This window comes from Salvia hispanica, chromosome 5 (genome assembly GCF_023119035.1).
Source record: "Salvia hispanica cultivar TCC Black 2014 chromosome 5, UniMelb_Shisp_WGS_1.0, whole genome shotgun sequence".
Classification (NCBI taxonomy): domain Eukaryota; kingdom Viridiplantae; phylum Streptophyta; class Magnoliopsida; order Lamiales; family Lamiaceae; genus Salvia; species Salvia hispanica.
Genome location: NC_062969.1, coordinates 7147911 through 7160893, shown reverse-complemented (window position 1 = coordinate 7160893; position 12983 = coordinate 7147911).

Here is a 12983-nt window from a genome sequence, read left to right as displayed (position 1 = left end):
ACGGAGGGAGCATGATTTTTTGTTGCTGGAGACAGTATAAAGTACTGTGACTAAGTATCATTTGCTACCAAATAATAATATCTCATCCTTAATCGCAGCCCAGCTCTTGCGAAAAGAAAATTAAAGCCCAACATTACTTTGAAGCCCATTTATTATGATGTGGCCCCGCAGCTGCCCCACCCACGAACCACAACCCGGATGTATAATGTATGATGTATCTATCATTCGAATCATGGTATGTCCATGTCATGATGTGCAGGCTAAAAGATTATTTATATAAGGGACAAAAAAAGTACATCATTAATTCAGTCTTTATTCTGTTATGAGGGGCAAAATAAAAGTACATCATTTAGGAAAAATAAAATTTAAAACTCAGCATTTTTTTGGTATTATGCGATAAATTTGATTTTACACTTAATTCACATATATTTAGTTTAGAGTTAGGTGGACAGGACCAAAAGTAGACAAAACGAGCAATATTTGAGCTTCTTAAATCTTATGTAATAATTGAACGGTCACGGTCCCATGGATTCCAATCGATATGTAAAAATAATTTGTGATAGATATGTGAATACTGAAAAGAATAATAACCAATGTAATTAATCTTGACCGTTAGATTGTTGTAGTAGAAAATTAAATGGGCACGTTAATTCATAGTGCTCATTAAAATTGTAAATTGGTCAAATAGATAGACATAGAGACCGACATAGATTATTGAGGTCGACTTCCAGAAAAAATTAAGATGATTGATCCAAAATTAAAAATAGCTTGAGTTGGAGTCGATATAATTTATTTATGTTCAATTAGAATTTTTTTCATGCTCATAACTAAGTCAAGCAAGTTAATGGTAGGCTTGATTAAATAGTCTAGAATGTTTGTGGGTGGAAATTTATGCGGTTTCTGATTTTGTAGAAGTATTATTATAATTCATGTGGATTTGACTTTCATTTTTGCGTTCATTTATGTTGATTATGACTAGGTGTATTGATTATGCTCTTTTAGTCAAAAGCCTGGAAATTTAGTTGGAGAGCAGGTTTCTGGTCGGCGATGCTGGCCGAGAAGGAAGAAAGAGGAGGAGACATGTCATGATCTCATGAGGCAGAGTTCGGGCTTCAGTTACATTTTATTTGAATTTATTTAAATTCACGCAAACACTACATAATTTATTTGAATTCAACTTCATTTCAAGTATAACAATTTACCGAACGGATCCTTAAAATAACTCTATCAAAAATTACACCTTTTATATATGCCATCTTTCTGTTAATCGGATCTGCAATAACAAATATAGCTATAAAAAGAGGTAAGAGATAGAGAGAGAGTTGCAATAACACAGGAAATAAAAAATCACATGGAGGATATAATAACAGGAAATAAAGTATCCGAATCGCATAGATCGAATAACATTACAGACAATAGAATCACCAATTATTCATAATACTCATACGAAGACGAAGTTGGTGTGTTTACTTCTTCTTGTTGTTGGTGCTGCTTCCATGGATCCGAACATCTTTTTTGTTGTCTGAGTGTGTTGATGATGATGGAGCTTGACTTTTCTTGTAGAGCTTCTCCGCAGCAACACGCTTATCAGAAGCCTTGCTTTGGCTACCGCTTTGACGGCGCATGGGCTGACCAAAAACTGCCTCACTTTTTTTCTTCTTGGAATTGGACTCACCACTAGGCCGCGGAGGATCAAAATTACCACAACACATGTTTCCCATTTCGTTCTTTCTATCAATTAGGATACCTTAATTGATTTATATAGGGATATGTTGATGCCAAATGTTGTTTGTGGTGTCCTATTTATAATACTCCTTCCATCTCCCAAATCTAGTCTACTTTGTGTTGGGCACGGTTTTAAGAATTTTAAATAAAAATGGGTTTGAAAAAGTTGAGTCCCATTTTATATATTGGCTTTATAATAAAATGTGAATGAAATGAGATAGTGGGATGTGAGATCTATTAAATATTTATGGTACAATAAATGGAGGACGAATAAGGATTGAGATTATTATTTAATTACTCTATTTATTTTTCAAACTTGGAGAGGAAGACACATGAAGTAAATTAACAATGAAATTGGAAACAAATATGCAAATATGAATGAAACGTGAGATGGGTTTGAAGGGATTAGTGGTTGGTGGCTTGATTTTGGAGGATTTTCACGCGGGTTGATATTAATACGCATAACGGAGTTTATTTATGATGGTTGGAAATGCCACATTCTTATTTTAAAATAAATGGCATGGCACGTGCATCTGGCAATTAATATCGCATATGTTTTCGGCACGGGCATGCATTTTCAACGTCAAATTAACCCCCACTAAATCACGCAAATCCCATGGCCCCACCCGAATTAAACAATGTATACCGTGAAATACTAATAGTTGAACCAAGATGCATAAGGAAGAAAGGTGGTGATGAAATTTGAAGAAGCAACTTACGTGTGAGAGTTGAGTCAGTGCTGAGTCAGCTACATGAGTACTGTAGTCTGTACATCTAGTCAGCATTACATATTTTGTTAGTTAGTTAGAATACGCGTATGCATATAGATATTATGTAGTAGCCGATAGTATAAATAGTAGATTTGTGCACTTTGTATTTTGATGGAGTATTATCAATAAAATTCTCTTTCTCAATCTCCTCAATATCTTTGTTGAATCATATGAATCCTTCTTTGAGTTTTTCTACATATAGTCATATACCATCCACCTTTTTTTGCCTACATATATTCGTCAAACCTACTAAATCACCAACTTCTATTGTCCAAGACAAAAAGTCTTGGCTTAACTGAGTCTCCTGTCACGTAAATTTTAAAATTATTTGTTCATTTTCAAAAAAAATTAGTAAATTACATTTTTAACATTATAATTGATGTACTATTCGATATATGGTGCATGCATCATTAAATTCCGGTATTTTTATTTTTTGTTCCAAAACATTTTTATTAGTATCATTTTTCTTTTTAATGAATCCTTATACTTTATTCCGTAGAACTTTACTTAGAAAAAGTATGAACTTTAATGAGTGATAAATTATTAGGGAAGGAGGGAGTATTATAAAATAGGAAATTGTGAGTTGGTTGAAGTTTGAAGTTTAATTGAGGACTTGTCGGAAATGCTACATACATCGCCGACTTGAATACGTAGTTAGTTGAAGTTTGATATTTAAAGTTTCAGGTTTAAACGATGGGCCGCCTCTAGAATCAAGACATCTATATTAGGAATGTGGGCTATAGTGGGGAATATCCTCCATAGGGAACTTGATTTCAAAAGCCCATGATCCACTAGTCATATCTATTTCTTACTCAAGAACATTTATAATCATACAATCCTTTATATATCCATTCCTTTCTACAATAATTATCGCTTATTTATCAAATAAATTCCTATAGAAATTAAATCTAATTAAATTTTAAACTAATATACTAATTAAATTTATATGAGAATAAAAATTTTTATATACTCACTTAAAAGCAAAAAATATAAAAAACGCAAAAAATGAAAATAACTAAGAAAGAATAAAAGGTTAAAAAAGTGTAACTGGATTTCAAACCTCTAAGCCATCTTGTATGAGATAAACAACATCTTTAATAGATCCGCTCCAGGTACTAGTAGCCTAGATAAACGTGGATCTAGAATTACGTAGATATATACATGCCTATGAGATTTAGGACATGGAGCCGAGTTGTGTGGTGCAACTAGGCTCGAAAAAGTATTAGTTGGAGGAGATGAAGATGGTTGTGATCATGTGCTTTATTATCAATATTTTCGAGGACCCGATCATCGAGAACTGACAGAGAATTCCTAAAGTGTACAATAAGACACGACTGGGAGCATCTTTGTAGGCATTCCTCGAGGAAGAACACAAATAGTTCAGATACAACGACGTTTATATGCATTAATTTGAAGGTAGACAACATAGAGAGGAGGGACTGAAGAAATACATAGATACAACGACGTTTATATGCATTAATTTGAAGGTAGACAACATAGAGAACGGGGACTGAAGAAATACATAAATGTATACTAATACCAAATATGCATTATGCATATGATAGAAAAGGAGTAAGATAAGAGTATGATTATTTGTTGTTGGAGACGGTATAAGGTATGACAAAGTAACATTTGCTACCCAAATAATAATATCTCATCCTAAATCGCAGCCCTGCTCTTGCGAAAAGAAAATCGCAGCCCAACATTAATTTGAAGCCCATTTATTATAATGTTGTTCATCCATTTAAAACCTAGCAGCTGCCCCATTGTTGATCTTTTTAAAAAAAAAAACTGATATCAACTAACAAAAAATAATAAGATGTATCTATCATTCGAATTATGGTATGTCATGATGTGCAGTCTAAAAGAGTATTTATATAAGAGGCAAAATAAAAGTACATCATTTAGGCAAAATAAAAATTTAAAATTCAGCATCTTTTTGTTTTGTATTATGCGCCGAATTTGATTTTACACTAGATTCGTAATTGTAGAGAGATCAAGTAATTAGTGATTGAAGAATACGCAATTGAGTAGAAGAGAAGAAATAACAAAGAAGATAATTGAAGAATATTGAATTTGAATTAGTGTAATGACTGATGAGAGACGAAGAACCCTTTTTGAGTAAGAAGAAATAGAGGATAATGTCTAAGACGGTCTTTTATTTACACTAGTGTTAACACCTGTGCCAATGCACATGACAAAAGATTTTTAAATAATGAAGATATATTAACTTATAGTAAAGAAACTTAACATATCAAATGGAGATATAGTCACAATATAATTAGAAATTTAATAATAAATCACAATTAACATAATTAATGAATCTCCATAAAAAGTGTAATCCTATATATTGTTTTAACTTAACAAATAGAAGGTGTAAAAAGTTATGTACAGTTCATTTATCAATTTGCGCATTTTTATTTTTCTCAAAACCTTAACACCGAAAAAATGATACTAACGTGCTCCAACTTAACAAAGAGAAGGCGCCAAAGATTATGTTTAGGATTTCACTTTAATAGTTAATATCATCTCCATTCATTAACACTGCATTTAAACCAAAAGAATTCGTATTCACCAAATAAATATATTTTTTCGGTTATTCCTACGTATTTATATGTGTTATATATTACCCAACAACACATTTAACTTAAAATAACGATAAAGTTTTATACATCTTATTTGTCTTGAATAAAGTGACAATTTACACTAATCTTTATATTATATGAATCCATACAAACTTTGTAAGTTTATACTATTAATTTTAGGTATTTATAATTTTATCTAATTTCATAGTTTATTCTATAAACTTGGTATTATTATCTAATTAATTGGAGACTAATTAAAATATTTTAAATTGAATATTGATTAAAATATTAAAATATACTTTAGTAAATATTTTAATCAAGTAAATATAAGATGAAACTTTAAAAGATTAAATATTTGCATTGTTGTTTAGCCTGTGAATTACTTATAAGAAAAGAAAACATTGCAATAATGGATAAATTTTAATTTTAATCCAACTAAAAAGGCAAATTAAACTCTTAGAACAACTCCAATTTTAACCTAAATAGAAAGAAAATTAATAATTTCTTATTTAAAAAAAAACATATTATACGCACAAAATTTAATAAATAGTAGTCAAATGAAACCAAACATACATATAATATTATAATATTATAGTCCTAACACCCAATTTAAAATTCTTCTCAATTAAAACGTAAATCAATTATAAACGTTTCAAATTATAAAAATGAATAGACTAAGACCCAAATAATATACTCCAACATAAACTAATTATCCCTACAAACCCTACATGATACAAAGTGCCGCCTCCCTCTGTCTCCATCTGTCCCCAATCGGCGCTCCCCTCCCTCTCTTTCAATCGGCGGGTTCGCCACCCGCCGCCTCGCCCGTCAGGCTGCCTCGCTGCCGCTACTTCCACCCTGCCACGTTGCTCAAGCAAGCTGCCTCGTCGCTCCACCGCTCCACCACACTGCCTCGCCGGATTTCCTTTCACCCAGCTTCACCGTCCGCCTGATTCATAAGCCCCAGTCAGCCCATCCTTCTCAATTTCTGAATGTTTGGTTTGTTTTAGTTGGATAATTGAAAGCAAGAGCAAGAAATGTCCATATATAGAAGCAAGATTCAATTTTTTGTTGCCGTCATCACCCCTCCTGCAAAGCTGCCTCCTACTCCTCATCTCCGGCATCTCTCTCGCTGTGCTGTCCCGGCACCGCTGTGCCGCCTCGCCGCACTTCTCTCTTTCTCCTTCTTCTCACCTTAATTTCTCTCTCATTATCACGCCACAGCCGTTGCTGCCGTCCGCCGCCGCTCCGGCGATGATTGGGGGTTTGCACAGACGCCTCGATGCACTCTTCCTCCTTCCTCCTTCTCACCCTTCTCTCTCTACTTTTCATTTTGCAGATTCAATGTTGCTTTATAATTGTTCCAAATCTTATTTGAGAAGCTATCATTTCATTGGACCGATTTTCTTCCAATAATTTCTGACACAATTCATCCAATTAGAGAATTTCTAAATACAACTATTATTGATCAGCTATTAATTACACTTCAACTTCTCATTTTCCCTCCAAAAAGGGTGTTAAAGTAATTTCAACAAACTGCCACTTTTAAGTAGTATAGATTTGTGAACCCCTATTTATGATTCAAATTTGATGAGAGCAATCGTGCTTAAAGGCATCCGCAGTGGGGCGGACGATGTCGTCCGCCACTGCAGCATCGCGGACGATGGATTACCCATCGTCCGCGGACGATGCGCGGAGGATACCCATTGTCCGTCGCATCGTCCGCCACTATGGACGATGCGACGATGTTCACGCGTTTTGTTTTTTTTTTTGATTTTTTTCAATTTTTTTTTCATATTTAAACACTACAATTCTCTACCATTTCACACACTCCAATTTCACATCTTTTCAATTATTCTCTCTCATCGTCTCAAAAATGAATCCCGACGACTGCGATTTGAGTACATCGGATGGCTGCAGATGGGCCTTGACTCGACCCTTGTTCGATGCCGTTAATGAGGCCAAGGCGGAATGCTACGCACAAATGCAGCAGGAGCAGGCGGCGGCGGCGGAGGCGCGGGTCCCTCACCCGATACGCGTCGGACGTATGTCCCCTGCCAGCACGACGTAGCGCACGAATGTCTATTCGCAGATTATTTTACCGAGAATCCAAGGTGGGACCCGAATATTTTTCACCGACGTTTTAGAATGAGCCGAGATCTTTTCTCCGCATTGTGCACACGTTGGAGGGACGTGATGAGTACTTCCAGTATCAGGAAGACGGGATCGGCAGATCCGGACTTACGCCGTTGTAGAAGTGCACGGTTGCGATCCGCCAGTTGGCCTACGGCACAACATCGGATATGTTCGACGAGTACCTCCACGTCGGGGAGACAACTGGCCGCGAATGTCTCAAGACTTTTTGTAAGTTAGTTGTGGAGGCTTTTGGCGACACATATTTGTGACGCCCGACTGCGATGATTGCCGAGCCTGATGCGGATGCACGAAGCGGTGCACGGCTTCCCAGGGATGCTAGGGAGCATCGACTGTATGCACTGGCAGTGGAAGAACTGCCCGACGGCCTGGGAGAGGCCAACTTACTAGCGGCTACAAGGGCAGCCACTCGACGATGATCATAGAAGCCATCGCTGACCACCGCCTCTGGATCCGGCATGCCTACTTTGGTGTAGCCGGGTCGAACAACGACATCAACGTCCTCAACTCGTCCACCCTATTCGCCGATCAGTGCAGGGGTCGGGTCCGGCCATTCAGTTCACTGCCAACGGCCGCACACATCATATGGGGTACTACTTGGCCGATGGCATATAAGCAAGGTGGCCTGTTTTTTTGAAGACGATCAGCTGCCAAATTGGTGAGAGGAGAGTCTTGTTTGCGGCAAAGCAGGAGTCCGCGCGGAAGGATGTGGAGCGGCTTTTGGGGTGCTCCAATCGCGGTGGACAATCGTGAAAGGTCCGGCGCGTTTCTGGTACAATGAAGTCATCGCCGACGTCATGTATGCGTGCATCATGATGCATAACATGATAGTCGAACAAGAACGTGGACATGTCACCAATTGGGTGGATGATGAAGCCGGATCTAGCTCCAGCACGGCGACCTCGCCTGTCACTCGAAGGATTACCGACTGGCTTCGGTGCGGTTCTACAGCGACAGGCCTCAATGTGCAACCAACAAAACCATACTCAGCTCATGACCGACATGATTGAAGAAGTTTGGAACCGCAACCGCCGCCGTTGAGAAATTGTAGTTTTTTTTATTTCGTATTGTAATGTTTGAATTTTAATGAAATGAAGTTATTTTTCCAAATTTTGAAGTATTTAAATATTCAAATAATAGATAAAATGCTTAGGGTGTCGCTTAAGCTCGGGCTATAGTCCGCTCCGCTGTAGGTGGAATAGGAGGAGGATAAAATACTGACGTGGCGGTGCATAGGGCGTCCTATTGTGGATGCCCTAAGCCTTAAGGTAGATGGACAGGACCACAAATAGATAAAATCAACATCGGAGCTTCTTAATTAATCTTTATGTAATAATTTAACGGTACCATGATTTCTAATCGATATGCAACTAAACACGTTTTCTAATCGATATGTGAATATTGGAAAAGAATAATAATTAATGTAAATAACGGTAGATAAATCCAATTGATTGTAGTAGGCCTGAAACATCAATCTTTGAAGTTTGAAATATATATATATATATATATATATATATATATATATATATGTAGGGGAGTGATCAGGTCCATAACTCATTTTGTGTTAAATATCCAAGTCAATATCATCCCTTCAATTTATGGATCGGACGGTTTATATGGCTCCATTTTATCTTTTCTTTTAATAATTATAATAATGATAAAAGGGTAAGGTTGGCATATGATATATTATGCAGTTAGTAAGTTTCCATGATTCACGCTTCTTTTTTTAGCAAGATTAAGTCTCCCTTCCGTAAATGAAACAAAATCAAACAACCACAGTAAGAACTCTGCGCCGTCTTTCAATATCTCAAGCAGTGGAGGAGGGGGCGGTCGCGCCCTCCGCCGGCCGATTTCCCTTTGCCTCCGACAAAAATCCACCATGGTTGCCCCCTCCAGCTTGCCTGCCCACCCCAAAGAAGAAGAAGTCGGTCGCGCCCTCCGCCGGCCGATTTCCCTTTGCCTCCGACAGAAATCCACCATGGTTGCCCCCTCCGTCGCACCGGCCCGCCCCAAAGAAGAAGAAGTCGACGGCAAAATTGTTTCTTTCGAGTGAAATTCGGCTAATAGAAATGAGCTTATACGTGTAGAAATTATTATTGATGAGGTCGATGCAAGCTAAATGTTTATCATTTTTATAGGAGGAAAAATAAGTAAAATTGTGGGAGAAAGAGATGGAGCATGAGATAATTTTAATGGAAGAGAGAGAGTGTGCATAATGTTTCTTCAGGGTAATAATATATTTCACAATTGTATTAAATATAATTATGCTGAAAGTGCGTAATGTTGCAGCATCAACTGAATAATATATATAACAACAACATGAAGACGCATCATGTTTACATTATTGCTTTTAGCAGCATATATTAGTGTATTTAAGTTGTTGTAATGTTGTGATTGAGTTTAATAATGTAACGTATATCACAAACACTTTGCATTCCAAAGCTCATACGCATGACAACAATGTTAACAAACATGCTATACATTATTCTGAGTTGCCTATTGGAAAATATATCACTAAGTAGTAAATAATGAAACAAAGGGCATGCAAATAACGCCAACAAACAACTTAACATGTTACATTATTCATAAATCAAGAATAAATCTTAATCTAAACCACATCTTTCTACAATAAAATTGTTATAGCATATTATAATTAAATAACACGTAAACCGCTGAAATTGAAAGCATAGAAAATTTTAATTTTTGAGATATACTATTTACTTTATTTAATTTAGCAATCCATACATCAAAGCTGTAACGACTACATTATTGTTAACGTAGGTTTACATTATTTTAAGATAACAAACTTTAATACATGATGAATATGTTATAATGTAACATAATCTATTAAATAATGTAACATGTTCCACGAATAATGTCAACATAGAAAATAATATATATACATTTGCAATACTAAACGTAGTACAAAATCTTGCTACAGTACTGTTCATGTCCTCCTAAAAGAGAGCACATCATCTCTCTTTCGACGACCTCCATCCCCTACATCCTCTACATCCATCTCCTCAAAGTAATCATCAAAGTCATCTTCATAATCTACTCTTGTCCTCTTCGACCCTATTCAAAAGTTCATAATAAAAGTGAGATTATAATCATATACTAAACAATGTACGTCATATATGCGTTAAAATAAAGACCTGCTGAAAATGAATAATGTTACATCACCAGATGAATAATGTATCTACACACCAACGTGAAGACTTATGTCGTTTACATTATTGCCGTAGAGAGCATACATTACTACATAATGGATTTGTTTTAATTTATCACACTGGGGTAAATAATGTAAATTATAGCACAAATAATGTACACGACAATTCACAATAATGTAGTACAAACATGACGACTAATGTATGCTGACTAAGCAATAATGTATACACCAACCTTGAATAATGTAACGACAACTACTAATAGACAACTACAAACAATGAACATCAATAATGTACATAACCTTGCTCAGTAATTAAATACGAACAAGAGAAATGAAGTATGCTTATCGGCAACAAACGAATCTTTACCTTAAAAATCGATTCTTTTCACAAAAATTCTAGGGATTGTCTCGGTAATGTAAACATAAAATTGGACAATTCTAATCGGGCATTTGAGTAACTAACATATATAGGAGATGATTGAGAGAATCACATGTCTAAATTACCTTAAATCATTTGAAAAATGGAGGCCCGAACTGAAAGTTTCTAGCCTACGACACTCGGCGTAATTTTGAACAAATACACGTCTACACCACAATTTCGGTCGCCGATTGTTGATATAAGCTTCATCTTCCACTTTTTCGCGATGGATTGAGGTCTTCGTCTTCATTTGATAAGGAATCACCACAAACTAGGATTGAATATAGAGAGCAAAAGTGGGAAACTAGGTTTTCGTCGATTTGGGGTAAATGAGAGAGAGAAATCGAGAGAAATAGCGGATATTTTGCTCCTTCCGTTTAAAAACCGAATCTTGAATAAGATGTACCAATTTTACCCCCATAATGTAACCACAACTCCTAAATAATGTAACTCGGGTATGATATATACTTTACATCTAATCCGTCCATCAAATTAATCCCAAGGCTGTAAATACATTTGAACTTAACACTAAAGGATCACTTGGACCCTAATGTTCCCCTATATATATATATATATATATATATGTATATATATATATGGGAGCACTAGAGTGCCCCCTTATTTAGAGTCACAACGTACATCCAATCTGGTGCTGCCATGTGGCACAAAACATGCAATATTTTAAACACAAAAATGCAATCTAGTTGTATATGCATTTTCGCAGATTGCATTTTTGTTGTATGTAAATTGCATTTTATAGTGTTAAGTTACAACGTACATCCAACCACGTGCTGCCACATGGCACGAAAAATGCAATATTGTATACAGAAAAATGCAATACGCATTTGTAGAAGCTATAAATGAAGGAGAAAATAATTTATAAATTTTTGTAAAAGTGCTAATGTAGGTTTACTAATATGGTAACTAATTTTAAAGTGCTAACGTACCTCCAATCACGTGCTGCCACGTGGCACGAAAAATGCAATATTATATACAGAAAAATGCAATATGCATTTGTAAAAGTTATAATTGAATTTCGACAGATTGCATTTTTGTTATATGCAGATTGCATTTTTTATTGTTGAGTTTTGCATTTTCGATATTGACTGTTTAATTTGCATTTTATATCTATACGGATTGCATTTATATATGTGAAAATGCAAAACTTAACAAAATAAAATGCAATTTATGTGAAAATGCAAAACTTAACAATAAAAAATGCAATTTTCCTATAACTAAAATGCAATCTGCGGAAATGCATGAACAACTTCACAAATGTGTATTGCATTTTTATATATACAATATTGCATTTTTCGTGCCACATGGCAGCACGTGGTTGGATGTACGTTAGCACTCTAATTAAGGATGCGCCCTAGTGCTCCCCTATATAGGTATATATATATATAGAGTCCCATTATCCACAAACTCACTCTTAAAGACCGAACCACCGAACCATACCAAATTAGGGTTTTTAGATCTAGTTTTTTATGGATGAGATTCAAAAATTTATAAATTATTTTCTCCTTCATCACCAGTCTTTTATTATTCATCCGAAGGTAAATAAGTCATACTAACACGTTACGAATATTTAACTTCATTCCAGAATATATTACTTCATTCCGGTAGGTTTTTACTTCATTATAATAGGATTATTACTTCATTCTAGTACGTAAATGCAGTTTCGCCGTCGCGTGCCGTTCTTTCTCTCTACAATATCTATCACCACCGCTACGACGCTGATATGGTGTAATAAACACATGGAATAATATAATAAATTATATGAATGAAGTATGTGTAGAAGCATTTGAAGTCCTAATGGAATGAAGTAAAAACCTTATCTAATGAAGTAATAACGTTTCTGAATGAAGTAATAAATTCACTTGAATAAATTGCATTTTTTAATGTGAATAAAGTAAAAACTCATGTCAATGAATTCGAACGAAGCATATGTTGAATCATTTCAAAACTTACTTGAAGCAAGTAAAAACATGTTGTAGTTTCAATGCATTACGTACAGAATGAAGTAATAAACCTATACAATGAAGTAAAATTGGCTTATAATGAAGAGCGAAAAAAATTTACACAGCAACATATCTCATCAAAAAACTAGATCTTATGGCCCAAATTTGTTCTATAGTTCGGTCTTTAAGAAGGGTTCGACA